Source organism: Anser anser, assembly GCF_964211835.1.
Source record: "Anser anser genome assembly, chromosome: 2".
In the NCBI taxonomy this organism is placed as follows: Eukaryota; Metazoa; Chordata; class Aves; order Anseriformes; family Anatidae; genus Anser; species Anser anser.
The window spans coordinates 47,039,168-47,048,934 of record NC_139721.1 but is presented as its reverse complement, the minus strand read 5'-3'; positions in this window follow the sequence as shown (position 1 = coordinate 47,048,934).

Sequence of the window (9,767 nt, the reverse complement as noted above, 5' to 3'; positions counted from 1 at the left end):
TGTTTCTGAGATGCTAACGCCTGCTGAGTAATGTTGCTGGCTTGGTTCTACTTACTGCTGATGCAGGTTGATTTCCTAAATATGGCAGTGGTAGTCACTTGAACGACATTTACATTCAATACACAACTTAAAGTGTATATAAAGGATATATAAAGTGTAATAATAATAATATGCAAACAAACAATAAAGCACAACTTTTCTGCCCCAAAGTTTTTCTTCAAATAAAGCATCTTTGCACCAATCTGCAAACTGGAGTTTCACCCTGGCTTTTGCAGCTACCCTGGTTAGAAGACAAATGATGCTCGAAGCTCAGTCTGTATGTCCTCAATGACTCATGGAATTCTACAATGGGGTGGCAATAAAAAAATGCATCTATACCTTATTAAAGGAGTCTGTTAGCAGATAATCTTGGCGTTTTTGGTTTGTCTGTTTGTTTGTTTCCTAAACAGGTGTCAGTTAAGTGACTGGCTAGTTAACTAATTGGAATCCCAGATGAGTTCTTCCCTCTGTAACGAAATATTTTAAATAAATGGTAGATTAATAAAATGGTCAAAATATTTATTATCATCATGTTAATAATTGAGTAGAGTAATTATTTCTACTATTGTATTTTGGGAGGAACTGTTGGAAGTAAAGGATATATTCTGACATAGAACTGTTGTGCAGAATGAAACTTCCAGCTACAACTATATCCCAGGACAATCTTAAACTGAGATGTTGAAAAACAGCAGAATACAGATGACATTTTTATTGAAAAATTGAAAAAACTTCTTTAATGGATATCTGTTATTTCACAACTTGCTTCTTTTATTATGACCTTTTGCTTTAAAAAGAAAAAAAAGTTGATTTTATATAATGTTTATATAAATACATATAATGTTTAATGTTGTTTCTTTTAAATTCAGGAAAAGATGTATAAAAGAAGGACTTTCAGTACCCACTCAATGATAGAATTCAAAATCTTTATCAAGTCTTGATTTCTGTTTAAGCCTTGTTGCCTTGTGCTATCCATCTCTCATTAAAGAGCAAATGAGCATTAAGGACTGCTGATGAAAAAGGACATAACAAGAATGTTAATATGTTGTTCCAATGATTTACTTCAAAATGTTTGTTTTATAACCTAATCTGAACTTCACTAGCTGGACTATGTTCTTAGATTTGAGAAAGCAAAATCTTTTTCAGGAATAATTCCTCAGCTTTCTTATCTGAGGTAGTCCTTTTTATAACAGAAGCATTTTTTGTCAGATAATGTACTTAGTTTTAACAAAACTCTTTTCAAATTTTGTTGACTAGCAACAGAAAAAAAATAGGTATAAAAATGTTAAATACAACATAATTTTCATTAAATATGCAAAACTCTGCTAGACGAACTCTGACTTGACTGACTTTCTACCAAAAATAAATGGAGTGCTTTGGACTATATGGTTCACTCGACTTTTCTTCCATCCACAGATCAGACATGCTGCAAGAGTCATGACATACCAAAGCCTTCTAATTGCAATTTACTGTGTGTTACCATTAGCAGTTGTCTTGGGCAAAATGGCACTGACTTATGTCATCAAAAATGTACCATGGTATAATATGTACTTATTCAGATGCAATAATTAGCTCACATTAATGCGGTGTGCATTTTGGATTTTGTAGCAAAGGTTATTCAAAGCAGCAAATCTGAAAGGGATGTTTCTTTTATTAGTGCTTCTGGCATGTTGCATCTTATTAAATTAGCTCAATAAAACTAATACCGTCATAAAACTCTTACATACTGTACCATATGACTGTGATTTAAAGAACCAGTGGCAGATGTATGGTTTTAAAAAGAGTTCTGTGGCACAACCTCAGGGGAATTGTGATAGCACTGTCGGCAGCTGATGTTTAGAAAATGTTTCTGCAAAGTTCCATAGCTGTATACCAATGATAGGCCACTAGTTATTACTTTTAGATGAAAGAGCTTTGATAATTTCCCTAGATACTACTTACAATATGCAAATGCCCTGTGCATCTGCCAGGAAATCTACTCCCTGCTACCCCAAATTTCCTTACCAATAAGAATTGAAATAGTTTGACCATCATCACTGAGGGTGACAGACCACTTCTAATATCCATTAGAGACAACATATCAGACATCTAGAGGCACTAACATTTCACAGATATATCCTTTGAGAATATTCATACTCTCTGGATATTGTATTATTCCAACAACTACTTTACACATACTGAATAACTGCATATCTCTTCTGTGCCATTGCACTGGTACCAGGACTACAGTCACCCCATACTTTTTCGCTTTCATTACCACTCAGTCATGGAGCAGTTCATATTACATTACAGTGCGAATTTTTCTTCTTATAGCTATGTCCATGAGCTTGATTTGTCTTGACACACCAGTCACCAAAATCACATACAAGGAATATACTATTGTATGATTCACTGGGTAACAGATATATCATCCACACCTATATTATACAAGGTACTTCTCCAAATGTGACAGACACATAATGCTAGGTTTCTTGGCTATCTTCCTATTCAGTGATAAGTCATAGTGAAGACTCTTACTTCTTCTTAAAAAAAAAACAACACATAAAGATCTTAGGCTCTTGCTGTGAGCATTAGGTATAGTATTAAATGACAGTTTATATGAGAAATAGACTCTCAAAACAAAGAAGATCACCAAAGAAAACATGCAATTTTAATTTCCTTCCTGAACTTCAGTACCTGCCTTTATGGAATTCACTTTCTTAGTAGGAATACAAAATTAATTTCAGAATTTTATTTTATTTTATTTATTTTATTTTATTTTATTTATTTTATTTTTAATAGTATGCTCTTCTTACATTCTTCTATTTAAAAACACAACTATTTGTTTCAGTCACCTTGGAGGTTTAGAACTTTTTTTTCTATAAAAACAATTTAGAATATAAACATTTAACTGGTGCACATAACTATTATACTTGCCTGCCAGGGTACCACCCTGACTTTGAAATAAGGTCTCAGTAGCTAGAAACATCTTAGACATACCTGAGAAGACTTTGTTTACATGATTAGTATTTTCATACCTACAGGCAGTTACATCTTAGGAAGGAGAACTTGGAGTCATCATTTACAGTTCTCCAGAGCTACCATTTCACTATTCAGTGGCAGTCAAAATAGCCAACCAAATGTTGGACAGCACCAGGAAGACTATTGAGAACAGGACAGAAGGCATTAATTCACAGCACTTTTGTTCACCTACATCTTGAGAACTGTGTCTTGTTCTGGTATCCACCTTTCAAGAAGGCTATAGCAGAGTTAGTGAATGCCCAGAGAAAAGTAAATAAAATGATGAAGGGGATGGAGTACACATTAAAATTCTGGGAATCTGCAGTTTGGAGAGTGAGAACATGAACAATCTGTATGAAATCATGAAGGCAATATATGAGAAGAATACAGAAGTATTGTTCATGGAATCCTGCTACAATAGCAGGCAGTCACGGAAAGGAGTAGGAGGTTGTCTTAAGCAATAACTTGTATCATCATCCTACATTTTCCAAAGCTCTTTTTTTTTTTTTTTTTTCCCTGCACACTTTTCTCTTTGGGAGGTGTAATCTAAGGAAAAAAAGAGGAAAACACCTGAAGACAAAAGTCATTCAGAATGAAGAAAAATAATTCTCCAATCACAGTAGTTATATAGAGGAGTGTGGAAACTACAGAGATTTGAGAACATCTAAGATTCAGAGATATCTGAGGACAAGAATGACATGCACTGATGATTCTCAGGAAGAAGGTGCAGGCTGAATGATCTCCTGAGGAGATCATTATGTAGACCTGCTATTCTATGATTCTCTAGACAACTAATCGGTCTTATTCTTTCATTGCAACTACATAGGCAACAATTTAGTAAAGATTTGTCACCAATGAGCTAAACAAACCTCTGATACAGTTGCAGTTTCACAGCTGGATTAAGATATGAAAGCTAAGGATAAACTGAGGCAATTGAACTCATGAAGGCAGTAAGATAACCAATAGGACCTTCCTATGACTACCTTAATATCTAACCAGACAGGATGATGTAAGTAACCAAGTAATCAGGTAGCTGTTTTCTGCAGGTCCAGCAGAGGGAGATTTGAGTTCCTTCCTTTTATTCTTCAAACAGCTGGTGAAACTCACAAGGCTTTAAGGTGTGCAGTGTACCAGTAATGTCAGTACATAACCAGTTGCTGTAATAAATGTGAGAAAACGAGATAGGAATTGTCTTGATATCAGTTACAGAAAGAGAAACTAAAACTACATGTACATGAAACTTTACAGTTTGTCTCTCTTCTACATACTTGAGAATACAGCACAATAGCTCTTTTTTTTTTTTTTATTTAATAGAACCTTTATTTGAATATTTCACAGATTCTTATCATATATTTCAGCAATGTGTGTCTTGTTTAAAGTAGCTGTGGAATGGCAGCACCTGTTTCATTTTCTTCTGCTCAAAAATCCATCTGATTGCTGGCAGATTCAGGGATATACAGAGCAAGAAAACATTATTCCATGCAATGGCAATGCAGTCACTACAAATTGTCTTCTTGATCTAACTGTGTGACAGCATGAAAAAATAGGAGTTTTCTTTCATATGAGAAACACCATTAAATTGCATATTTGAATATTGGTTTACTGCTGACATTTGTAATAATAAGCAATCAACTACACAGCAGAAGATGTGCAAAACCAGATTATTGAAACAAAATACACTATGTACTCTAAGTTGCTTTACTAGATAAAAATGTCGGTAGTAATATGGATAGTTTCAGGGTTTGCTCAGAGAGTAGAGGGCATAAGAAAGGTTTTAGCAAGTTAAGAAATAGAAAAGATATAGATCTTTCACAGCTTACAAAATCTTGCTCTAATTTTGTGAATATGTCAATAGTCCTACTGAAATCACATATGAGACTACTCACACAAGTAAAGCTACTTGCAAGTGTAAATATTTGTTCACAGAGAAAGGGAATAGCTCTAGGTAAGTATTCCTCATATTCCTCATGTAAACACCCATGCTAAGAATTGTCTGTGTTAGGACTCTTCTGCAAATAGCAAGGAGACTTAGGATGCCTCCATTGCCAGAATAAGTAAACATTGTTTAGTCTTTTTAGTGCTGAACGACCTATGTGAAGAAAATATTGTGATTGTTTTTTAACATAACAGAAGACATTGCTTCCTTCCTCAAATCATACCTTTGACACTACTTTTTTGTTTGTTTGGGCTTTTTTTTTTTTTTTTTTTGAGTTCTGATTCAGTGGATAAGGTAGTGTCCCTCAGGGGTCTGTCTTGGGACCGGTTCTGTTTAATTTCTTTATCAATGACATAGACAGTAGGATTGTGAGTGCACCCTCAACAAGTTTGCAAATGACATCAAGCTGAGTGGTGCGGTCAATACAACAGAAGGAAGGGATGCCATCCAAAGGGACCTGGACAAGCTTGAGAAGTGGGCCCATGTGAACCTAATGAGGCTCAACATGTTCAAGTGCAAGGTGCTACAGCTGGGCCGGGGCAATCCCAGACATGAGGACAGGCTAGGTGGAGAACTCATTGAGAGCAGCCCTGCAGAGAAGGACTTGGGGGTTCTGGTGGACGACAAGCTCGACAGGAGTTAGCATTGCTCGTTTGCAGCCCAGAAGGGCAATTACATCCTGGGCTGCATCAAAAAAGGAGTGGCAGATCAAGGGAGATGGTTGTCCCCCTCTACTCAGGCCTTGTGAGTGCTGCATCCAGGTCTGGGGCCACCAGTACAAGAAAGATGTGCACCTGTTTGAGCAAGTCCAGAGGAGGGCTACAAAGATGATTAGAGGGCTAGAGCACCTCTCCTGTGAAGAAAGGCTGAGGGAGCTGGGGATGTTCAAGCTGGAAGAAGAGAAGGCTCCAGCGAGGCTTTATTGTAACTTTTCAATACTAAAAGTGGTCTTACAAAGAAGATGGGGAACAACTTTTTGATCAGTCAGATAATGACAGGACAAGGTGTAATGCTTTTAAACTAAAAGAGGGGAGATTTAGATTAGATGTTAGGAGGACATTCTTTACCCAGAGGTAAAGGCACTGGAACAGGTTGCCCAGAGAAGCTGTGGATGCCCCATCCCTGGAGGTGATCAAGGCCAAATTAGATGAGGCCCTGGGCAACCTGATCTAATGGGTGGCATCCCTGCCAATGGCAGGGGGTTGGTACTAGGGGAACTTCAAGATCCCTTCCAACCCAAGCTGTTCTATGATGTGATTTTATGATAAAAGCTTAGCACAGGAGTACACCTATGGGAAGAAAATGGCTTGGACTTTGACTTTAGCAGCCTAGTCAAGAGAAGAGTGTAGTTGTCAATAAAATGATGTTTCCAGAAAATATTTTTTCATGACAAAATATTTTTCAGCACAGTGGCAGTCCTACCGTGTCTCTTAGCCTTTAAAAAAAAAAAAAAAAGCTTTCTGACACATACAGCAATATACATAAGTTCACTAAAGCTTTCTCTATGCCACCATTTCACTTTACAGATTCAGTCAAGAATCACATATTAGGAGAAAACGTGCTGTGTCGTAAAACTCCTTTTCTGAATGCTGAGAAAGAGTGAACATGCCAATGTCTAGATTACTTTGCATTATTTTTATCAACATTTATCAAAGACCTATTATCAAACCTGAATATCTTCCCTCCACTGTCTTTCATAAAAATGAGGAAGAAAACATATGGGTTTTGAAACTGTCAGATTTCATAAACTGGTTTTCTCTCTGGAGAGCCACATGGAATATCTCCAAGACCAAATATGCTTCTTTTTAATTAGTTAAGCCCTAGATATTATATTTCTATCATATTCTGTCAGAATGCTGGTTTCTGTTTCTGAATTTCTCTGTTACAATAAAATAAAATAAAATAAAAAATGTAACCAATATTGAGGGGACTGCTTTATCCATGAAGTGAGAGATGGCCTTGCCTACTCCCCTGAAGAATAGATCATGCACTCTCTGAGAGGCCATTTGCTCTTACATCTCAGTGCAAGCCCATTGCAAGCCCTCTGGCAATGATCTTTACAAAGAATGCTCCCTAATTTTAATGGGATGCTTCTGTCTCTAAGGATTTCTGGATATAGAGGATCTGTAAGAAAAAAAAAAAAAGTGATTTTGGAAAGAGTGTGTTGTACACTTCCTTTTGTATATTTCAAAGGCAAGAGAGATGCTGAGAAGATATTAAATCTGAATACCTTCCTCAGTGACTTACTGTAGTTGCATAACTGCAGCAGATGTGTGGATAGGTATGAAATAAACAGGCCTTGGTGATCCTTCAGCACCTTGTTAAGTATTTTTGAAAGTATTGGTAATGATGCTGTATATAAAACCATTACAAAGGTCTAGCTGGGCTGTATCCCTCTGGCCCATGATCCTGTTCCTGACAGTAAATACCTAATGTAGAGGAAAGGCAGAGTAAGCCTACATGATACTTTCCCCTTGTGTTCTCCCAGTCTAAAAAATTCAGCTTGCTTGTCTTCCTGTGTCAGGTATGGTAGTATTCAGCAATTCTCTATAGATTATTTGGCATGTATTCTTTCAGTTACCTTTTGAATCCAAACAAATCTTTAGCATCCAGAGCATCCTTTGGTCTGGTATTCCACAGATCTATTATGTGTCCAGTGAAGAGTTCAGTTTTCATAATGAATGCACAGACACAGTATTAACTGCATGTCACAATGTATAAATTAAGAAAGGGAAATGAAAGAGGTTTGATGACATCTCTGAAAAACTCTAAACCAGAAACAGATGCATAATGGATGTAGCATCCAGTCTAAGGAGTTTTATTTTGCCTGTCTTACAGTCAAGAAAGTCAGTAACTACCTTTGCGACTTCAGAGGTGAACTTATCGCCTTTAGAAAAAAGTAGCACCTTCTTCACTAATCCTCCACTGGTACCAGATTACTCCCTCAGAAAGGCTTAAAACATCTAGATTAAACATCAGTGTATGAAAAGCTTTACTTGAGTCAAATCCCTTACTTCATATTGGTTATTTTTATAAAAATGTACACAGTCATTGTAGAAACTTCTATGTTATCAATAACAACCAGCTGGGTACAAAGAAATTGGCTGAAGACTCAAGCTTCACAACACGACTAGACTCAGTTGATTAAGGGCAAAAAGTGAGGAAAGAGTTATAGTCACCTGATTAACTCAATTTATCAACATATGTAAAGCAGATGGTGATGAAACCTCAGAAATTCATTCTGTATGGCCTGTGGCATTACAGTGCATTATGTTTTGTTGTTTGTCTGTTTGTTTCTGTGTGCGTATATTTACGTGTGTGTGTGTGTGTAGATAACATCTGTCAGCAGAGGTTTGGCAGTAACAGACAAGATAGTTGCTGAGTAATGATTCACAGAAAATTAGGTGTTCTTTGAGGTCTTCTTGGTTGTTTTTATGGCTTTGTAATATTTTTGGCCCAAAGACACCATTAGGGCCTCTTGATCAGTTGAGGTTATAGAACAGATCCAAGTCATTCTGACAGAAAACAAAGTAAATAATACCTGAAAGGAAACACTATTTTTCAGAAAATATTTTCTCTCCAGTTTAAATGATCTCATTATAGAGAATCCTCATAGATTTCAAGTAAAATATTTCAAGTGTTACCACACCTCTCATCAAACAGGCACTTTTTTCCAGTCCTAAGTTTGTTTAGCATCTAGTCCTAATTTGTATCTTATTTTTTTGTTTGATAAATGGTAGAACTTTTCACACCCTATTATTATTATTATTATTATTATTATCATTATTATTATTATTATTATTATTGGTTTAAGACCAGGAATGCAGGAAAATAAACTTTTGTTTAAAAGAAGAAGGGTTTTTCTAAACAATTATCTACCATTAGATAATAAGTAGAAGTGTATGAGAAACTGTAAACACAGCACGTTTGTTATGGGGATTATAATGTGGAGAAGTGAGAAGGAGAAATGTTGTTCACACATCTCTTCCCTAAGTACTTGGTTTATATACCTTAGCACATGGTCAGACGTAATGCTGCCTATATTACCATGGTGCACTGCCTAGCACAAATTCTATAGGTAGAGAAGGCCCCTCTAGGAACGGGAACCTCCTCTTATAAATACAAAGAGATGAGTTCTAATCAAACTCATCTTCAAAAATTCTTTTTTTCACAACTTGAAGTAGATATGCATAGACTTGCTTATCTTCATTATTTCTGCATTGAAGATTTCAGACAAGAACATAAAAATCGGCTGTAAAGGTTAAAAACCTTGATAACTCTTGAAGAAAAGTTAAGATCTAAAACTTTCATTAAGATTGATTTTGGAGTTTGCTGCTCTTTGAGTTATTTCATTAAAGGCAGAAAAAGCTGAAAGATACATATTAATATTAACACCCTATCAGAAAGAACTTCCTTTATTCAACAAAAGAGGATGAACCAGAGGGACCTTTCCAACAATATATGACTTGGCCTTCATGCCCTTTCACAGTACTTCTTTTGACACTGCTAGCTCAGAAAAGCAGGGTCTGTCAGGCTCACAGTTACAGGATCAGCTGCATTCACATACTATTACTTCATGTCCTGTTCTGCAATTATCCTCTTGTTCATTAGGAATACCCTACAATATTGAACCTAGACCAACTGCGCAATGATAATAGCCTCAACTTTGAGTGGCATAAAAATAGATGATCTCTAGTATCAGTGCATCATAATGAACACATGCTTGTTGTGAAGTTACTCCCATTATGTTTTGTGTCCAATTACATATACTGAAATTGGAACAGGCTCAGGACAG